Raw genomic sequence first — 22,605 nt, forward strand, 5'->3', positions numbered from 1 at the left:
GTGGGAGGAGCTCCATCACCCACTCACCTCATGGCTTAGGCCCAGATGTTGTTTTCTTGCCAAAATATCGTACGGGTACCGGCAAACCTTTGTTTTATTCGGTACGCCGACATGCTTAATTCCAGCAGCGTGATTGCATTGCGTGGTCGAGCACCTGCACGCCTGAATCGACCATGACTCAGCCAGCAGAATGGCCGCTTTTCGCGTCAGACGCGCTCTCGTGCGTGCCTAACCTTTTCTTTTTTGAGCAGTACTGCACGTACTGTTATGGGCTATTGCTTGCCTGAAATTTCATCAGGAAAATAATCGTATATGACAGTCACATCATGCATGTCGTCCTTGCCATCGTCTGTGTTGTGTACAGTCAGATCATAGAAGGCCAGTCTCATGTGGGCGACAGTGTCACTGATCTCTTCTACTGACGAATCAACCATGAACTAGCACAAAAAAAGTCTGGTAAAGCCAAGAAGATTTTTGTTTACTAGGGGTTGAGTGAGGCGTAAAGTTGAGAAGTTTGTTCTCGAGTCCGGCTATAACAGCGATCCTTGGAGAAAAGCGGATGGCGAACCGCACACGCAACAGGGAGGGCGGCTCGGGCGGCTTGCTCAGCCCGCCGCTGAGCGATCGAGATAGGCCTGCCGGCAACAAGCGGAGCACGTGGGATGGGAGAGCGGCGGAAGACAGGAGGCCGGCTCTCTACATCCCCAACCTCTTTGCGGTGGGGCTCCTCTGCTACCACCAAGGCACGGTGGTGGTTCAAGGTACGATCTGCCGTATCCTTCTTCTCGACGGGGAGAATCGAGTGATTGATAGCCGAGGATTGCGAGAAGAGGAAGTAATTTCACGGCGGACGCGAGTTTGGTTTCCGTGCCATTTGGCTTGCTTGGGGAATTCGCTCGACTGGGGAAGGAGAGACGACGGGGGAGGGGGGGGATTCCGAGGCGAACGACCGCCATGAATGCGGGCGGAGTGTGGGCAATAAATCCCCACCGCCCGGTGGCTGGGAGATGCAACTCATCCAAAAATCCCCACCCTCCCACCACAGCGAGCGGCGCCCCTGCCCTGAGAGAGAGGAAGCAGAGAGCAGGAGAGATGGCAAATTGGAGGATGAGGATGTGGAAGGCCATGGTGGAGCTGGCGAGCGGCGACGAGGCGAGGTTGGAGAGGGCACAGGAGATCGTGTCCTAGTTCTCCACAAGGAAGGAGATGTGGCGCGCGGCGAAGCGAGTCTTCAGAAACCTGACGGTGGAGGAAGACGAGAGGCTGATCCCAAATGGTTTCACCACTCCGACGGGCGCGCCGGTGAGCTCACTCACTGCTCTGGTTTGGGCCATGGAGGAGACCGAATCTGGGAACCCATCTCAGAGGGCGAAGTGGTGGGGGTTCCGCTCTCGCCGTCGCTTCCCAGCTAGACCAGAGGAGTTTGTGGTCTGGGCGGTGATGACAATCCCCACCCCGGGGACGCGCTGGGTTTCGATTCCGATCGAGGATAGCGAGAAGGAGAGGGAGTCGGAGGCAGAGGAACCGGAGATGATGCCAGATCTAGGTGGGAGCAGCGGCGGGGGGAAGAAGAAGCAGAAGGCGCAGCTGCCCAGGCGCTCCCTGCGCTTCCTCCGCCGCTCGCCATGCCTCCTCAGCCTCTACAAATCCGCCCTAGCGGAGTAGGCATCTCCCCCGCTAGCAATCGCTTCTGGTTGCTGGCCGGGGAGGACGCTGACGAGGAGGCTGGGGACTCGTCAGATGAAAATGGTAAGCTGCTGATTCTTAATAGAGCATATCAATACCTGCTTGATATTGATGGTGATACTGGTTCTAGAAGATCTATACATGGTAGTAAAATGAGAAAGAATAAAAAGAAAAATGGAGAAAATGAAAGAACCCCTGCAAAGATAAAGTGCAAAGAGGTGATTAGAGGAGGGGATGATGATAAAAATGGGAGCAATTATTTAGATGGGTGGATAGCCAAAAATCTCATGAAAAAAGCCCCAATAATACCTGACTATTGGTCAGAAATTGGGCATCATGACTTCATCATATTTGCTCCTGATTGCGTGGTGGAAAATGTCTATAGTAGACAGAAGATGATTATTCCCGAAAACGAAATCATTGAGCAGTGGGCTGATGACTTAGAAAAGTGGGCAGGCTTAAAGCCCAGCCCAGTCAATTGTGGAGGCCCAGGAGAGAGAGAGAGCCTATGGAGGAGACTTATATAAGCTCAAGTGACTCCCCCTCTCTTGGGTGAGTCGACCGAATCGAGCCAGAACTAGGGTTTCCCCTCCCGCCGCCTGTTGGAGAAGAGGGGATGGATAGGTTTGGAGGTCGGTTCGGAGGAGGGGGAGATTCAATAGAGGAGGCAGAAAGAACTTTCAATACAGAAAGAAAGATGAGGGAATGACAGGTTCAGAAATTACAATGAAAGAGAGAGCAGAAAAGACTGGTAGCAGGGAAGCGGCAACAGCAATTTGCAGATGAGGCAGGAGCAATAGCAAGATCGGGGGAGACAAGAAGAAGAGAAAGAGAGGATGAGATCAGAGAAAGAAAAAGAAACACTGAAGACTACTAACCCAGGTATGTCAGATCCTGGTAGAGGCAATACTGGTAATGAAGTGGATTTGATTCTGCACCAACACATTCTTTCTGCATTGCTTACTCAATTGACACAAGGGACTGCCTTGCTAGGAGGAAATAATTTGAATGCACAGGGGGGGGGGGGGTTAGTATGCTTCATCAACAGGTTAGTGGAGATGCAAGCAGGGGGAAACCAGCTTTGGTTCAGAGTGGAGAGATTCAGAGAAACCAATGGACAAGCAGATCTGCCAACAATATAGAGAGAGAGACGGAGCAGGAAGGGAAGATTCTCAGGGAAGAGAAATTGGGAAGAGTGGTCAAACCAAAGAGGGAAGCAAGATGATGTTAGGTGGGACAAGCAAACTGGTATGTAACAAGTGCAAAGACACCAGACATGCTACCAAAGATTGCAAGTTGGATCATTGTGTGGTGTGTGGGAAAAGAAACCACATAACTGATGATTGCACTTGGTTGAGGCAAATGAAGCATGTTCCAAAATTTGTAGGGTATGCTACTAGAGGTCTGGCTGTGCTGCTAGTTCAAAGCTCCAAGGACAATAGCGAGCTTGAAAATCCTAATCCAATGGCCCTGATCACAGTCAAGTCTGGTACATTGAATGAAACACAATTGCTGGAGGGGTTCAAATATATGTTCAGTTGGGGATGGCAGTGGAGATGCAAAAAACAAGGAAGCAATACATTTCTGATGAGGTTTCCAAACAAGGGCAGATTGATGGAGCTAGTAAATTGTGATGACTTCAAGCTTTTGGGCACTAGGGCTGTGATAAACATCAAGAAGTGGGCCTTTGATTCACAGGCGGTTGGAGAACTTCACACAGCATGGGTGAATTTTGAGAAGGTGCCCGATTGTTTTAGGCATTTTTTTGGCATGTGTGAAGTTGCTGCATCCTAGGACCAGTTCTGAAAATTGACATGGATACAATTACTCAGGAGAAAATCAGAGCTAAAGTTGGGGTAAGAGACTTTGAGAAGATCCCAGGGTACACTGAAATCACAGATAAAGACCTGAATATCTATAAATTATGCCTAAGCTGGAAAAAGTTGTGGAAATGGGCTGGTATGGAGAACACAAGAGACAACATTTGGGGGAAACTGGCATGGACTGTGTGGGAGAGAAGGTGAGAAAGAGACAGAAAAACAATGACACTGGAGAAAGCAACAAAGAGAATGTGACCCTGGGCAGTATGAGCTTGGTTCAGTTTGAAGAATTCAAGAAAAGAAGTGAGGCAATCATGGTGTCCCAGCAAGAACACAGCAAAGAGAGAGAAGCTAGGAAAAGGGTGGAAGCTGGTCTGGGATAGTTATCAGGAAGATGCAAGAACTTGAAGAGGAGAATGTCAGGCAAAAAGCCCTCAAATCTCAAGACGATAAAAAAGATCCAGGAAATGGTGCTAGAAAGGAAAAGGTTAATGGACTTGGTCAATCAACAACAAAGCATGATATCCAAGTGTGTGGAGAAAATTGAGAGATGGGAAGAAAGAGAAAGAGAAATGGATGATATCACTGAAAAGGAATTGGAGAAAATAGAAGAGGAAAACAAAGAAGAGAATAACAAAGTGGAAGATAATGATGCCTATGTGGAACCAGTTGATTATGGCGCCAGTCAGGAATATGTAGACTCTTTTGCTACCAGGTTGGGGATAAACCCTGAAGATCAAAAAGGAGAGACTGACTTGGACAACAACTTAGAAGACCCCCTAAGAAGATGTGGTAGGCTGGCTGGCAAACAAGATGCTAAGATTGAAGAGCTGGCAAAATAGAGGGCAGCTGACAAAGATAATTATGGTAAGGAGATGGATGAGGAGGTTAATAACCCCTCTTTTTTTTCATGGCTGATAAAATTGGCATATATTTAGGTTGTACTGTTGATATGATCAATCAAAATTTAGAAATCATTGAAAGAATGGAACAAAGTAGAAAGGATTTGTATTTCACCCATTTAAAACAAAAAGAGGAGACAACAGTGCAAAATGAGATATCTCTCATAGACACTGGAGACTTATCCTTGAAAGAATTATGTTCAGATGAGGACCACTCTGATGCAGAAATGGAGATGGACTATTATGCCCACTTGAAGAACATCTTTGCTAGTGGAAAAAAGAATAATAACACAGGATCCCCTGGACTTACAGGGGGAAAATCTGTGGTTTATATAGGAGGAAAAAGAGGAAGAAAAGGCAGAAGAAAATGAAAGGGTTAATTTGGAATGTTAGGGGAATAGGCCCTGATTCAAAAAAAAAATCCTTCATTAGATCTAATATTTGTGATAAAAGAATTGATTTTATTGGATTACAAGAGACCATCAAAAATGAGTTTACCAAAAATGAGTTGAATAATCTTAGTGGGGGTAGAAACTTTGAGTGGCATTGGGTCCAACCTAGAGGGAAAGCAGGAGGCATCCTGGTGGGGATTAATAAAGATACTTTTGAGGTTATCAATGTGCAAAAGGAGTTTATTTCATTAGAACTCTACTTTGTGATAAAAAAGCCAAATTTGAGTGGAATCTGATTATTGTATATGGTGATGCTCAAGATGTGGGTAAAGCTGCTTATATGGCAGAAATACCCAGAGTCTATTAGAATAATGCCTCTGTCCCATGCCTTATGGGAGGAGACTTCAATATTATAAGAAAATCTAGACAGAAAAATAAACCTGGTGGATATAATCACTAGAGTTTTGTTTTAAATGCTATCATTGAGCAAGCTGTTCTAAGAGAACTACCTCTAAATGGGAGGAAATTCACCTAGGCTAATAATTTACCTGAATCCACCTATGAAAAATTAGATAGAATCTTGATTTGCCCAGATTGGGAGGATCATTATCCCCTGACTGAGGTATATGCACTTGAAAGAGAGCTTTCAGATCATACACCATTGATCCTTGACACAGGAGAAAACACATATTCACCACCTATTTTTAGGTTTGAAAACTCCTCGATGATGAGAGAAGGCTTCAAAGAATTTGTCATTAAAATATGTACTGCAAGATATCATGGTGATACCATTGAGCAATGGCAGAGAAGAATGCGAGTGTTTAGACAGAAAGTGAGGGGGTGGATTTTCAATTCTGATGCTTGGTATAGAAAAATTAAAAAAGAGATTCTAATGAAACTAGATGCTATAGATAAAAATGCTGAGATTATGGGCCTCTCTGCTCAGGACAGAGAAGAGCAAAAAGACTTGAGGGCCCAACTACACAGATTGCTAAAACAAGAAAAAATGAAATGGCTCCAAAGATATAAAGACAAAGAAATAAAAGATGGAGATTGTAATACAAAATACTATCATGCTAAGGTGAATGGAAGGAGAAGAAAAAATAGAATTCTTTCCTTAGAACAAGAGGAAGGGGTGATTGAAGGAGAAGAAAATCTTATTAGATACATTACTGACTTTTAGAAAAATCTGTTTGGGCAACCAAACACATCTTCAATTAACCTCAATATTTGGGGGGGGGGGGGCAGTCAATTACTAGGGAACAGGCTGACACCCTGATTAAACCTTTTTCAATGGAAGAGCTTCAGGCAGTTATTTTTGGGATGGAGAAGAATAAAAGCCCTGGTCCAGATGGATTACCAGTTGATTTTTATCAACTTTTTTGGGAGACTATCAAGTGGGATTTGATGAAACTCCTCAATGATTTTCATGAAGGGAAGCTAGATATCTCAAGACTCAATTATGGAATTATTACTTTGGTCCCAAAAACTAAAGATGCTAAATCAGAAGTTTAGACCTATATGTCTATTGAATGTAAGCTTTAAGATCATCAAGTTTAGACATATATGTCTATTGAATGTAAGCTTTAAGATCATCACTAAAGTCTTGATGAACAGATTAAGCAGAATCATTAAACCTATCGTTCTCCCCACTCAGACTGCTTTCATCAAAGGGAGATACATCATGGAGGGGATTGTGATCCTACATGAAGCCCTTAATTCTATTCACCGCTCAAAACAAAGTGATGTTTTGTTTAAAGATGATTTTGAGAAGGCATACGACAAAATAAAGTGGCCATTTGTGTACAAAATGTTAAAAATGAAACAATTCCCAGATAAATGGTGTGATCTGGTGTAACACCCCAAGTGTCATGCTACAGTAACCCTCTGTGATTAAGCTAATCATTTTTCCAAACAGTGCTTAATTACCTTTGATTCAAATCTTATTTGAAATTCCACTTTGGAATCAAATTCAATTTGCAAGTGAAGTTTGGAGTTGCTCAAAAGTTGCTGGAAAAAATGTTCATCATTTGTCAAAAATTCCATAACAATTATTTGTTAAGGAACACAACATCACTTTTTGCAAAGGTGAGCATTAGCAATTATAACAGCACCAATTCAACATTTTTAAATGTTATCCTATTTATGAAAAATACCAAATGAATTCTTCTGGTCTCCAAAATATTTACGGCACTGTCTAAGATCACCAGGAATTTAATGGGACAATTCCCAAATTTTCCTAAGTCAAATAGTTGACCAAATAATTCCCTTTCTCTCTTTGTTAATAAATAAAAGCTAAAACAGAAAAGAAGAAATAGAAAAGGGCCTAGCTACTACTGTGCACTTGTAGCCCATTGCTACCGTGCACAGCCCAGCCCACTTCCCTGTCCCCCCTTCCTCTCCCTATTCACCTCGTGTGCTGGCCGCAGCGCGCCCGCACACGCCATCGATAGACACGCGGCCTCCATCCGCCACTTCCTGGCGCCCTCAAGTCGCCGGCCACCCCTCCCTGGCACTAACCCTAACCCTAGCGCCCTCAGATCCCCCTATCCACCACGCTCATTCTCCCCTCGCTCCCTCTCTGCTTTCCCCTCGCCCGAGCGCCGGCATGGCACCGCCGCCGTAACGCACGCGGCCCCCGCCACAACCTCGCCTCGCCTCCGCGCCAAGAAGGACCGCCTCGACCTCCTCTTCCTCCCCGATGAATCACCCGAGCAGGAGCGCCTCTGCATCGTCCCCTATGTCGCCGTCTACAACCACGGCCACGGCACGCCGTCGCCGAATCCGCCACACCGAGCCCTCCCCGAGCCCACTTGAGCACACCTACAGGACCAACGTGAGCACGCGCCTCTTTCCCCTCTCTTCCCCGCGTGTTTCCGCCGCCGTAGCTCCCCCCGTCGTGCCCGAACACGGCTCCGCCCGAGCTCATCGCCGGCGATGCTCCGGCGACCAAATGGTCTCGACCCCGTGCGCAACTCGCTTGCCACTTCGCCGAGATCCCAACGCGCGCACGCACGCGACTCGCTGTCGGTGTACAAAAGTAGGGGGCTCTCCTTTTTGACCCCTTACTTGTGCACGAGCGGTCATAGCCACGCCCGCGGCCACACTTAGTAGGGCAAGGGAGGGGAAGCCGGAGAAAAAGACCAACAAAACAATATCAAGACCAAGAACACAAAGAGCAAGGGGACGAAGCAGGTTCCCCCGGCAAGACCCTTGTCGGGGTGGCCTCAGCGGCCCCGGCAAGAGCCTTGCCGGGGCAGCTCGCCCAACACCAGCGGAGCGCGCCCCCCATGAGCCCACGACTTCCAACGTAACCAACCACGTTGAGACGAAGGCTCGGGAGGCACCTCCTTGGTGGCATGCAGATCTTTGTCAAGATAATAGATACACAAGATCAAATGAGGACCAGAAGACGATGACCCTCAGCAAGATCCTTGCCGAGGAGAGCCACAAGACCCCCGGCAAGATCCTTGCAAGGGACGACTACGACGCCACGGCAAGGCCTTTACCGGGGCCCCGGCAAGACCCTTGCCGAGGACATGGATGGGGCCGCAGCCAGGCCCGCACCTACCAAGACCCCACCACCGTTCCCCTGCAGCTGCCAGCCCAGCCAGTTGGGCAAGCACCTGCGTGGCGACGAGCGGCTTCCGAGCCAACTCAGCAAGCACCTGCGTGGTGGCATGCAGATCTTCGCGAAGACCCTACCACCGCGCCACGTCAGCTGCCTGCATGCCTACATGGCACCACATGCATCGCTGGCCTGGGCGCGTGTCGAGGCAAGGCGAGGTGGCGACGGACGGGACGGGCCTCGTCCCGTCCCCAATAAAGCTAAGGGACACCTAAGCGATGCATTAAATGCGCCTTGTCCTGTAATACGGGCGATAAGCTCGCAGTACTGTAGGCCTTTCCACCTCCTGTGTGACACTGTGGTAGCCCCTTTCGACTATAAAAGGAGGCCCGTAGCATACTGGAGAGGGATTCGGCTCTTTGGAACTACGCATCCACCGTAGCTAGTTCGAGAGCTCAGGAACTCTCTCAAATACACAACAAAGCAGGACTAGGGTATTACGCATCTTCGCGGCCTGAACCTGGGTAAACGAACGGTGTCCTGACTCCTAAATTTGCTCTTCTCACAACCCCGCGCCCGCAAACGTAGTAGGGATTCCTGTGATCCCATAGCGGTCGTTTCCCCGACATCTTTGGCGCGCCAGGTAGGGGGCGCAGTTGAGAGAATCTAGTTTAGCAGCCAGCTTAGCAGTTCCTCGTGACCATGGCTTCTAAAGAAGAAGACGACCAAGAAGAAGGCGCCGTCAGTAAGCACGAAGGACGCCAGCACGGCGACGGGAAAGCTAAGTCAAGCCAAACTTTAAACATTTCCTTTTTATATAAGGTTATTCCCCTTAGAGATCTTGTTCTTTGTATGAAAAACCTGTACGCAATGGGACCATTCCGCTATCGGTAACGCCCTTACTCTGTTTCGAGTCTGCTCAACAGCTTAAGCGGCCGCGTCGAGAACGACAAGGTAGCCTTCCGCAATTGGCAACGCTCTCGATTCTGACTTGAGTTAAGCTCGACAGTTCGAGCGGCCGCGTTGAGAGCGGTAAGGTGGTTCGTCTGATAGCAAGCACACCCGGCAGGCTATCGAGGATCCGTCCTCGAGGCGCCGCGGCATGGGTTTACGCGCCGGCAAGCCTACCCGATTAACGTAGGGTGAACATACAAAGAAGGGACTAAACAGGAAAATAACATGCATCATCTCAAAAGTACTTCAGAGTTATATTACCTCTATTATTTCTGCAGTTTTAACTAAAGATAGAATTTGTCTTGGTCATGAACCTGCAGCGGCGATCAGAAATGGGGTGCCTAATCCCGGCGTTGGCCCTCCACCCTCTGGATTCCGTCGATACGGCTGATGATGGGCTTGATACGCTCCTTGAGCACCGTGAGGTCAGCATCCTCCGGCAAGCTCTCCAGCGCGGCGTCGAAGTCGAGTTGGGGTTCCAGTGCGCCAGCTTGGTGAGGACCTTGGTCATGGCGCCCCGGCAAAGCCGCCGGGCCTCATCGGCCAGTGAGGCCGCCCTGCTAGAGTGAAGATGCTCCAGGGCCCCAAGAACACCCTCGAAGAATAGGGTCAGCCTGGCGTTGGGAGTCGTGCTGCGATCCGGGGCGTACCTCACATTTGGCACGCCCATGGTAGCCAGCTGCGTGGTGATCCTGCCGGCGATGTCCTCGAGGCGGCTGATCCAGCGATTCTCGCCCTCCACAAAATCCTTGTGGTTGGCGGTTTCGTTCTTCCGCTGCAGCTTCTCGGCCTTCAGATCCTTGGCCAGGGTCTCCTCCCGAGCCTTGGCCTTTGAAAGCATCCCCTCAAGGCCCTCCAGCTTCAGCTTCAGGTCCTTGATGGATTCGTTGGCCTTGGAGAGCTGCTCAGCCTTGCCGAGGACTGCGCCCTGCGCCTCCATCAAGCCGTCGTTGAGCGTATTCTTATCCTCGGCCTGCTTCAGGGTCTGGATCTTTAGCCCGTCCCGCTCCACCTCCAGCTCCTTCACCTTCCCGGCATGAACCAGAGCCTGGGCATTGAGTGCCTCCTTATGCCTCTGCTCCAGCTCTTGGGTCCGCTGCGCGACGAGTTTCTCCACCTCCTCATCCTTGCCGCGGAGCATTGCGGCAAGCTTCTCCTCATGCGTGGCAAGGTCCTCCTCCTGGGAGTTCAGCGCGTCCTGATGCTAGGTTCGAGCGGCCTCGGCCGCGGCAGCCCGTTTCTCTGCCATCTCCCGGGCCTTCTCGATGTCGGCTCGCTTCATGGTGAGCTCCACCTCGCGTTTGGCCAACTCGTCCTGGGCGGCCTTCAGTTCCTCGCAGGCCTTGCGGAACCAATCCTGCGTCTCGGCGACGCGCTTCTGGAGGTCCGCCACCGCCATCCTGGACTTAGCCTTGTCCAGGCGGACGCGGTGGAGCGCCTGGAGCTTCCGGAAGCTGGCGCCCATGGCCTGGAGGAGCCGCTCTTCCTGGGATCCGTCGCCACCGGTGCTCGGCTCGTCAACAACCTCGAGCCCGGCGGCAACAAGCACCTCCTCGTCGAACACCTCTCCCTCAATGGGCGCCCTGGTGCTCGACGTCCCGGGGAGGTGGACGAACAGGTTGTCGCTCACCTTCAGATACCTGCCAGGGCCTGAGGCAGTGGAGGAGGAAGGTTGGTCGTCAAGCACCTCCTCCTCGACAGCGGCCCCGCCGGCCTCCCCGGCAGGTCCCTTGCCGGCCTCCTTGGCAGCGGCCTTGCCGGGCTCTCCGGCAGACCCCTTGGCGGCGTGCTCAGCAGCATCCTTGGTGGCCTCCTCGGTGGCGATCTTATCGGCCTCCGCCGCGGCCTCCTTGGCGACATCCGTGATGACGGTGTCTACATCCTCCCTATCCGCCGAGGGGGGATCTGGATATCGAGGAGGGGATAAGGCAAAACTAAGACCAAGTTTCAGAAGAAAGATAAAAAAGAAGAACAAGAAACAACAGAGACAGAAGGCGAATCACTTACCCGTGCCAGGCTGGGAAGAAGTAGCCCCTTCCCTGCCAACATCTGGCGCCGAGGTGGAGCCGCCGGCCTCCAGGTTCGCCTCCCCCTCCTCCGCGTGCATGGGTTCGGTGCTTGGCGCCCTTGTCGGGGACGCCCCTCGGGGCGGCGTGGTCGACGGAGGCGTCACGTTGGGGGTGGCCCTCGGTGGCTCCTCCTGCTGCCGTCCTCCTCCTGCGATCTCGACAGGGTCAGCGCCAATGAATCATACACCCAACACGCATCGACGAGGGGCAAGTGGTGAGCTTACGCTGGGGGCTGCTGTCCGGGCTGCTCAACACCACCAGTGGTGTGCCGGAAGTGCCTGCCGGGGGCTGGCCACTCGCCGAAGCCCTGGCCCTCTTCACCCTCTGGGCCAGCGTCTCCACGTCCCCGCGAAGATGAGAACAAATCAGAATAAGCAACAAGGTCTGAGGAGACGGAAATGGCGAAAAGGAACAAGATACTTACTCGTCCTCCGCCTCCTCCTCTATTACCCTCCTCTTCCTCCTTGGGCTGAGGGACTCGAAGTCGAAGACGACCTCCGCGTCAACATCTGCCGGGGGAGGGGAAGAAGGTGGAGTCTGGACACGCTTGGACAAAGAAGAGGCAGTTGCTTTCTTCTTCTTCGCCACCGCGTCCTTCACCAGCTTCTTCGCTTCCGCGGCCCTTGTCTGACGCACGGACTCCTCCGGGGTCGGCTGTGGCCGCATAGCCCTGCCGGGCCAGACCGGCTCGCCGAAGCTGGTCCGCCGCAGGACTCGCCCTCTCCCCGTGACCGGAGGGTCAGTAGCTTCGGCCTCCTCCTCGGGTGACTCGCCGGCCACATCGTTGATGAGAGGAGCCCTGGTGCCGGCGCCGCTGGTCTCCCCAGCAGACTCCGCCCACTGGGCGAGCTCTTTCTCCTCCGCGGCTGCCCCGCGCATGACCCCCACATCACGCACGACCCCCCACGTCGGGCGTTCAACGCGGGTCGTGGGGAAGCGCAGCGGACGAAGCAGTTACTACGGTAAAAATCCGCCCCGCCTACCCGCGCACCGTTCTGGGCCTAGCCCAACAACGCACGGCACTTATGTGTGGCCCAGGCCCAGGGGCTCCTGTCGGTGTACAAAAGTAGGGGGCTCTCCTTTTTGACCCCTTACTTGTGCACGGGCGGTCAGAGCCACGCCCGCGGCCACACTTAGCAGGGCAAGGGAGGGGAAGCCGGAGAACAAGACCAACAAAACAATATCAAGACCAAGAACATAAAGAGCAAGGGGACGAAGTAGGTTCCCCCGGCAAGACCCTTGCCAGGGCGGCCTCAGCGGCCCCGGCAAGAGCCTTGCTGGGGCAGCTCGCCCAACACCAGTGGAGCGCGCCCCCCTTGAGCCCACGGCTTCCAACGTAACCAACCACGTTGAGATGAAGGCTCGGGAGGCACCTCCTTGGTGGCATGCAGATCTTTGTCAAGATCATAGATACACAAGATCAAATGAGGACCAGAAGACGACGACCCTCAGCAAGATCCTTGCCGAGGAGAGCCACAAGACCCCCGGCAAGATCCTTGCCAGGGCCGACTACGACGCCACGGCAAGGCCTTTGCCGTGGCCCCGGCAAGACCCTTGCCGAGGACATGGATGGGGCCGCCGCCAGGCCCGCACCTACCAAGACTCCGCCACCGTTCCCATGCAGCTGCCAGCCCAGCCAGTTGGGCAACCACCTGCGTGGCGACGAGCGGCTTCCGAGCCAACTCAGCAAGCACCTGCATGGTGGCATTCAGATCTTCGCGAAGACCCTACCACCGCGCCACCTCAGCTGCCTGCCTGCCTGCCTACATGGTGCCACATGCATCGCTGGCCTGGGCGCGTGTCGAGGCAAGGCAAGGCGGCGACTGACGGGACGGGCCTCGTTCTCGTCCCCAATAAAGCTAAGGGACACCTAAGCGATGCATTAAATGCGTCTTGTCCTGTACTACGGGCGATAAGCTCGCAGTACTGTAGGCCTTACCACCTCCTGTGTGCCACGGTGGCAGCCCCTTTCGACTATAAAAGGAGGCCCGTAGCATACTGGAGAGGGATTCGGCTCTTTGGAACTACGCATCCACCGTAGCTAGTTCGAGAGCTCAAGAACTCTCTCAAATACACACCAAAGTAGGACTAGGGTATTACGTATCTTCACGGCCCGAACCTGGGTAAACGAACGGTGTCCTGACTCCTAAACCTGCTCTTCTCACAACCCCGCGCCCCGCAACCGTAGTAGGGATTCCTGTGATCCCATAGGTGTCGTTTCCCCGGCACTCGCCGTGACCTGGAGCCCCCTGTTCGCCGCTCACCGGAAACCCACCACCACCTGACTCGCCGCCGGCGACGTTCCCGGCCGTCCCCGGCCACGCCACCACCTCCATTCAACGTGGTGTGGACTAGCCGTTCGAACGGACCAAACCACAACCCCGGAGATGCCCTGTGGGCGAAACCCGAAGCTCACCCGCGCCTCGCCGCCGCGTTGGAGCTCGCCGGAGCAACTCCGACGAGGCCAGCCGACGTGGCCACCTAGGGCCACCCCGCTGGGTCACTGACCAGTGGGCCCGGGCCCCCCCTTTGACCAGTTGACTAAGTCAACTATGATGACTGGGCTGGCCCGTGTCAATGACATGTGGGTCCTGCCTGTTAAAATGATTTTCATAAATAACTAAATATGTTAATTAATTAAATTAATTAATTAGAACACTAATTACCCACTGACTAGTTGGCCCCACCCACTAATTAGATTAATTAGATTAAACTAACTCATCTAATTAAACCACTTCCAATGACATGTGGGTCCCACTGGACCTACATGTCAGGTTTGACCTGGTCAGCGAGTATGTTAACTGCTGACATCATCCCCACACAATGCTGACGTCATATTTCCTTTTCTGTTAATTCTCTGTTAATTTATATAATTTCAGAAAGCCTTTAAAACTTTAGAAAATAATAGGAAATAAACCGTAACTCGGATGAAAATGTTTTCTACATGAAAGTTGCTCAGAACGACGAGACAAATCCGAATCCGTGGTCCGTTTACCCGTCAGATACCTATAACTATCTCAACATGGAACATTCCCCCTCCGGTCATCTGTCTGACACAGGTCCGGAACCGGGAATACCTTCCCCGTTGAATTCCCCCTTCACCTGTATCGTGCAGCACTACGTTAGAACACTCCTAGCGCTGCGTATGACCATGTTATGCTTTATGATGCTTCGTTTGCTGTATATTTATTCTTTTTCCCCCTCTTCTCTCCGGTAGACCCCGAGACCGATGTTGCCCCTGTGTTCGACTACGTCTCCGACGACCCTTCTTCCTTTACAGCAGAGCTTCTAGGCAAGCCCCCCCTTTTGATCATCTCGATATCGCCCATTCCATTCTCTCATGCTTGCATTAGATTTTGCTACTGTTATTGTTTGCTCCTATTCTGATGCATAGCCTGCTTTTGTAACCCGCTTATTGTTACCTTACTTGCTTATCCTAAACTGCTTAGTATAGGTTGGTTAGTGATCCATCAGTGACCCCCACCTTGTCCTTGTTGCCCCTGCTTCATCATCGATGACTCAATCAACGTGATCGACGACCAGAGCCTGACACCTCACATCACATCACGCCCCTTTAGTTGCTCGACTCTGCTGAGTTACCATCGAGTGCCGAGGGTGGAACCTCATACATCACTCCTGATGAGATCTCTGTAGTGTAGCTATTCGGTCGTGGTCATCGAGGGTGATTCCGCCTTAACCACTTCCGATACGACTCTGTCGTGCAACCCCTCAAGTGTGAACCTCGAGGGTGGATCCTCTTACGTTCACCTTGATGATTACATCGAGTGGAATCCGTAGAGGGTGACTCCTCAGGGTTTACCCTTGGTGTAAGACACACGGTTACTATGGTTACTATGACTTTACACTGAACCATGTTACTAAAGAAGGGTCGGCCCTGAGGGGTACCCGCGCGAGCATATTTGCGAGTGATGAGGAGTCGGGTTGACCTGGAGGGTGCCCACGAGATAATTACGAGGCGTGGCCGGGCATTCTTAGCCCTTACCGCAAGTCCTCGAGACGAGGCGACGGGGTCACATCTTTTGTGAGTCTCTGCTTGTTACCGCGCATTCCTAATCCACTATGATTTGGATATTTGATCCGAGGGGCCTCTGTCCTGATAGCACTAACCATCACGTGGGCATAGTATGGGCGTTCTGCGTCGTATGCATCAGCCGAAGCTTAATAGACGTCAGCGACTGAGCGGCGGGCGCCGGGTTGGACTGCGTAAGCACCTGCCTTTTTGAAGGAGGTAGCTAGGTCTGCTCACCGGCCGCCCTCGCAACGTGCAGGAGTTCCCGGGGCGATGGCCCATGACCCCTGGGGGCATAGGTTTAGTCCGGCGTGCTGACCTCTCTATTAAGCCTAGGTCGGGTTGCGGCGTATTGTTTGGCCGAGGCCGGGCATGACCCAGGAAAGTGTGTCCGGTTGGAGTTAATCGAGCGTGGTGGGTAAGTTGGTGCACCCCTGCAGGGAAGAAAACATCTATCGATAGCCTGTCCTACGGTAACGGACACTCGGAGTTGTATCCCGATCGATACAACTAGAACTGGATACTTGAGGTGATAACTGGATAGTATGGCTCTGGGATTGCTTTCTCGTAGGGAGTCGAGAAAAGATCTCTGGCCAAGGTTGATAACACTACTACTAATTTACTTTATGCTACTCTTATCTCTTCTGATGCTGCAAGATGCTTGGAGCTGCTTGAAGATGCTAGTCTTTGATAGGCTAGGCTTTACCCCTTCTCTTCTAGCATTCTGCAGTTCAGTCCACAGATACTACCCATTTCATTGACACCGATGCATATGTAGTGTAGATCCTTGCTTGCGAGTACTTTGGATGAGTACTCACGGTTGCTTTGCTCCCTCTTTTCTCCCTTTTTCCTTTCTTTCCGGATGTCGCCACCAGATGGTGGAGCCCAGGAGCCAGACGACACCACCGATGACTACTACTACCCCGAGGGTGCCTACTACTACATGGAGGCTGCCGATGACCAGGAGTAGTTAGGAGGCTCCCAGGCAGGAGGCCTTGCCTTTTCAATCGATGTTGTTTTTGTGTTAGCCTTCTTAAGGCAAACTTGTTTAACTTATGTCTGTGCTCAGATATTGTTGCTTCCGCTGACTCGTTTGTATTCAAGCTGATGTATTCGAGCCCTCGAGGCCCCTGGCTTGTAATATAAAGCTTGTATTATTTTAATTTGTATCTAGAGTTGTGTTGTGATATCTCCCCGTGAGTCTTTGATCTTGATCGTACACATTTGCGTGTATGATTAGTGTACGATTGAATCGAGGGCGTCACATTTGGTTATGCACACCATGATAGGGGGACAAGTTGGGATTAAGGTGAATGATAGAATTGGACCTTACTTTAAAACATATAAGGGGCTGAGGCAGGGGGATTGTATGTCACCAGTACTTTTTGACATAGCTGTGGATGCTTTGGCTATAATCCTAGATAAAGCCAAACATGTTGGCTATTTTAGGGGGGTGCTAACTTAATTAGGAGAGAATGGGGTGAACATGCCGCAGTATGCAGATGACACCATCTTCCTGCTCAATGATGATGAAGATAGTGCTAAAAATCTAAACTTCATCCTCACAGCTTTTGAGCAGATGTCGGGGCTGACTATTAACTTTCATAAAAGTGAGGTCTACCTTTTTGGGGAGGCCAGAAACAAAAGTGAGATCTATCAAGAAGTTTTTACTTGTAGTAAGGGGGAGGTTCCATTTAAATATCTGGGACTACCTGTTACCAATGTGAGATTAGGGAATAAATTCTGGAGGAGTATGACTGAAAAAATAGAAAAGAGATGTGCTTGCTGGCAAGGGATACTATTGAATATGGCTGGGAGGGTAACTCTTGTGCAGGCCTGCCTGACAAATATGCCTATGTACGTGATATCTTTTTACCCGTTGCCAGTGGGGTGATACGTCTCCAACGTATCTATAATTTATGAAGTATTCATGCTATTATATTATCCATCTAGGATGTTTTATATGCATTTATATGCTATTTTACATGATTTTTGGGACTAACCTACTAACCTAGAGCCCAGTGCCAGTTTCTGTTTTTTCCTTGTTTTTGAGTATCGCAGAAAAGGAATACCAAACGGAGTCCAATTGACGTGCCAAATTTTGATGATTTTTTATGGACCAAAAGAAGCCCCCGGAGTAAAAGAGTTGGGCCAGAAGAGTCCTGAGCCATCCACGAGGGTGGAGGGCGCGCCCTACCCCCTGGGCTCGCCCCCCTATCTCGTGGATGACTCAAAGACCCCCCTGACGTGAGACTGACGCAAAAAATCCTATAAATATAGAAACCCCCAAAAAGAAACCTAGACCAGGAGTTCCGCCGCCGCAAGCCTCTGTAGCCACCAAAAACCAATCGGGACCCTGTTCCGGCAACCCCCGGAGGGGGGATCCATCACCGGGGCCATCTTCATCATCCCGGCGCTCTCCATGACGAGGAGGGAGTAGTTCACCCTCGGGGCTGAGGCTATGTACCAGTAGCTATGTGTTTGATCTCTCTCTCTCTCTCGTGTTCTTGATATGGCACGATCTTGATGTATCGAGAGCTTTGTTATTATAGTTGGATGTTATGATGTTTCTCCCCCTCTATCTTCTTGTAATGGATTGAGTTTTCCCTTTGAAGTTATCTTATCGGATTGATTCTTTAAGGATTTGAGAACACTTGATGTATGTCTTGCATGTGCTTATCTGTGGTGAAAATGGGATATTCACGTGATCTACTTGATGTATGTTTTGGTGATCAACTTGTTGGTTCAGTGACCTTGTGAACTTATGCATAGGGGTTGGCACACGTTTTCGTCTTGACTTTCCGGTAGAAACTTTGGGGCGCTCTTTGAAGTTCTTTGTGTTGGTTGAATAGATGAATCTGCGATTGTGTGATGCATATCGTATAATCATACCCACGGATACTTGAGGTGACATTGGAGTATCTAGGTGACATTAGGGTTTTGGTTGATTTGTGTCTTAAGGTGTTATTCTAGTATGAACTCTAGGATAGATCGAACGGAAAGAATAGCTTCGTGTTATTTTACTACGGACTCTTGAATAGATCGATCAGAAAGGATAACTTTCAGGTGGTTTCGTACCCTACAATAATCTCTTCGTTTGTTCTCCGCTATTAGTGCCTTTGGAGTGACTCTTTGTTGCATGTTGAGGGATAGTTATATGATCCAATTATGTTATTATTGTTGAGAGAACTTGCACTAGTGAAAGTATGAACCCTAGGCCTTGTTTCGAAGCATTGCAATACCGTTTACGCTCACTTTTATCATTAGTTACCTTGCTGTTTTTATATTTTCAGATTACAAAAACCTATATCTACCATCCATATTGCACTTGAATCACCATCTCTTCGCCGAACTAGTGCACCTATACAATTTGCCATTGTATTGGGTGTGTTAGGGACACAAGAGACTCATTATTATTTAGTTGCAGGGTTGTTTGAGAGAGACCATCTTCATCCTACGCCTCCCACGGATTGATAAACCTTAGGTCATCCACTTGAGGGAAATTTGCTACTGTCCTACAAACCTCTGCACTTGGAGGCCCAACAACATCTACAAGAAGAAGGTTGCGTAGTAGACATCAAGCTCTTTTCTGGCGCCATTGCCGGGGAGGCGAGGAAAGCGGCACTAACACCCCGTCAACTAAGCTCTTTTCTGGCGCCGTTGCCGGGGAGGTGAGTGCTTGAAGGTATATCTTTAGACCTTGCAATCGAATCTTTAGTTTCTTGTTTTATCACTAGTTTAGTCTATAAAAGAAAACTACAAAAAAAGGAATTTAGGTTGTCTCATATGCTTCATCTTTTTAATGTCTTCCGTGAAAATAAGGATTCCGATAATTGTGCTCAATTGCTAGAGGAAGAATGCATTAAAATGTTTGGCACTAAATCTTGGAATGATGAGCATGATTGCAATGGTGTTAGTATGAATTCCTTGAAAATCCATGATGCTAATGATATGCAAAGCCACAAGTTTGGGGATGCTATGTTTGATGAAGATGATATTTTTTGTCCTCCCAGTTTTGATGAGCAAATTTATTATGATGAAAGCATGCCTCCTATTTATGATGATTATATTGATGAAAGTGGATTTGGAGAGGTCATGACTTTATTTAGTGATGAATCCACTATTTTGGAAGAGGAACCAATTGATTATGAGAACAAAGTTGCTATCTATGATGATTATTGTGATGACATGTATGCATAAAGAAAAATGATAACCATGAAACTTGTCATTATGATTTTAATTTTCAATTGGATTGTGCCTCACATGATAGTTATTTTTTTGAGTTTGCTCCCACTACTATTCATGAGAAGAAATTTGCTTATGTGGAGAGTAATAAAATTTCTATGCTTGTAGATCATGAAAAGAATGATTTTTGTGATAGTTATATTGTTGAATTCATTCATGATGCTACTGAAAATTATTTTTAGGGAGGAATATATGCTTGTAGGAATTGCAATAATATCAAGTTTCCTCTTTATGTGTTGAAAATCTTGAAGCTATGCTTGTTTTGCTTTCCTATGCTAGTTGATTCTTGTTCCCATAAGTTGTTTGCTCACAAAATCCCTATGCATACGAAGTGGGTTAGTCTTAAATATGCTAGTTATATTCTTCATGATGCTCTCTTTATGTTTCAAATCTTATCTTTTATGTGAGCATCATTGAAATTATCATGCCTAGCTCAAAGGCATTAAAGAAAAGCGCTTGTTGGGAGACAACCCAATATTTACCCTTACTGTTTTTGTGTGTCCACATGATTAAGATACTATAGTAATCATGTTTTATAGCTTTTGCTTCAATATAGTGCAAAGTAAGACCTTTGGGATGGCTTACGGTGATAGTTGTTTTGATCTTGCTGAAAAACAGAAACTTTTGCATGCACGAAAATAATTTTCATAAATCTAAGGAACATGATTTTCAGTTGATTCTTTTTGCAGAATATTAATAAACAAATTTCTTAGGACTTCCTAATTTCTCAGGATTTTTGGAGTTACAGAATTATTCGAAAGTTATAGAGTGCTACAGACTGTTCTGTTTTTGACATATTCTGTTTTCTATGAGTTGTTTGCTTATTTTGATGAATCTATGAGTAGTATTGGAGGGTATGAACCATAGAAAAGTTGTAATACAGTAGATAGTACACCAATATGAATTTAGAATGAGTTCACAACAGTACCTAAGTGGTGGTTTTATTTTCTTATACTAACGGAGCTTACGAGTTTTCTGTTGAGTTTTGTGTTGTGAAGTTTTCAAGTTTTGGGTAAAGATTCAATGGACTATGGAATAAGGAGTGGCAAGAGCCTAAGCTTGGGGATGCCCAAGGCACCCCAAGGTAATATTCAAGTGACGGTGTCCTGGATTAGGGGGTACTCACCACGTCTTCTCCCAATCAGTTAGATTGGGCGAAGGACCCCATGGCCGCATACTCATGGGCCAGTTCGGACAACCCCTGCCGCATACAAGGAAGACTCCACAAGACTTGGCGCCCAAGGCAAGGACTCTCCTAAACCCTAGGCCTCCGGTGTCTTATATAAACCGAGGCCAGGCTAGTCAATAGACGATCTCATATTCATTACTACAATCTCGTGGTAGATACATGTACTCTGTACTACACCCATATGAAAACAATCAAAAGCAGCATGTAGGGTATTATCTCATCAAGAGAGCCCGAAGCTGGGTAAAACCCTGTGTCCATGTTACCATCGCTCCAAGACGCCTAGCTTAGGACCCCTACTACGAGATACGCCGGATATTGAACCGACATTGGTGCTTTCATTGAGAGCCTGTAAGGTGTCGCCACGGTGCGATGGGATCTTCAAAAAACGCCAAATCAGGTGTCATAGTTTCTGTTTATTTTGTTTTACACAGATCAATTCTTTTGCAAAAGTATCGCTGCCGTTCTGTGTGATCTTTTCCACAGATCGGATTTACCTCCGTGAGTAGAAACTATCTGGAGAAAAGCGTGCGGGGGTATGGAGGGAGTCCTGGATTAGGGGGTCCTCGGACAGCCGGACTATATCCTTTGGCCGGACTGTAGGACTATGAAGATACAAGATTGAAGACTTCGTCCCGTGTCCGGGTGGGACTCTCCTTTGCGTGGAAGGCAAGCTTGGCAGTTCGGATATGTAGATCTCCTCCCTTGTAACCGACTCTGTGTAACCCTAGCCCCCTCCAGTGTCTATATAAATCGGAGGGTTTAGTCCGTAGGACGAGGACAATCATAATCATAGGCTAGCTTCTAGGGTTTAGCCTCTACGATCTCGTGGTAGATCAACTCTTGTAATACTCATATCATCAAGATCAATCAAGCAGGAAGTAGGGTATTACCTCCATTGAGAGGGCCCGAACCTGGGTAAACATTGTGTCCCCCGCCTCCTGTTACCATCCGCCTTAGACGCACAGTTCGGGACCCCCTACGCGAGATCCGCCGGTTTTCACACCGACATTGGTGCTTTCATTGAGAGTTCCACTGTGCCGTCATCATAAGGCTCGATGGCTCGTCTTGTTGTCAAGGACAACATCACCTCGGGGGGAGCCCTGGCTGTAGGCCAAACCCTCCGATTAGGCGGCTTCGTCATGAGCGCCCGTTCGGCCGTTGCGCCGGCGATGACTTCTCAGGTCATCAAAAACAGCCTCCACGTCGGCTCGGGATTCACCGAGCAGATGGATCCAATGGAGCTCTCTTCCTTGAACGAGCTCTTGGATCGCATCGCCGCCTTGGGAGTCGCTACGGACTATGATCGGATCGGGCTTAAACCCGACCAAAGGGAGATCAATTCTCCGCCGGTCACCCATCAGATAGCGGTGGTGGAGGAGCAACGCAACAATTCTTCCTCTATCTTGAGGACAAACTATGTCCGGATTCCCGAGCTCTCTGAGCCGGATACCCGTCTACGGGAGGACATTGCCCATGCTTTGAACCTAGAATCAGACAGCGGGCCAGATCTATTGGGCAACATCCCGGAGACCGAACTGCCAAGCTCAGAAGCTCCTCCGCCCATGGGTCTCAGATCGGGTCAGGATTCGGACCTAAATCTACCCACCCACCCAGATATAAGTGATCTTTCCCACATTAGACAAGAGCCCCAAGAGACAGTACATCACTATTGGGCCAGATTCCTCCTTGTAATGAGCAAGGTTAAGGACTGTCACGAGGAAGACGCAATTTCATTCTTTTGCAAAAATTT

The 22,605-nt window shown here is 49.3% G+C and overlaps 1 long non-coding RNA gene across 1 annotated transcript; it reads left to right on the plus strand.

Annotated features, from left to right (window-relative positions):
- Positions 1–275: 275 nt before the first annotated feature.
- LOC141026302 (uncharacterized) lies at positions 276–16,610 on the plus strand. The gene is made up of 2 exons (XR_012188202.1): positions 276–761; positions 16,297–16,610. It is a non-coding gene; the product is annotated as an uncharacterized lncRNA (long non-coding RNA).
- Positions 16,611–22,605: the final 5,995 nt, after the last annotated feature.

The sequence above is a fragment of the Aegilops tauschii genome, chromosome 6 (genome assembly GCF_002575655.3).
Source record: "Aegilops tauschii subsp. strangulata cultivar AL8/78 chromosome 6, Aet v6.0, whole genome shotgun sequence".
In the NCBI taxonomy this organism is placed as follows: Eukaryota; Viridiplantae; Streptophyta; class Magnoliopsida; order Poales; family Poaceae; genus Aegilops; species Aegilops tauschii.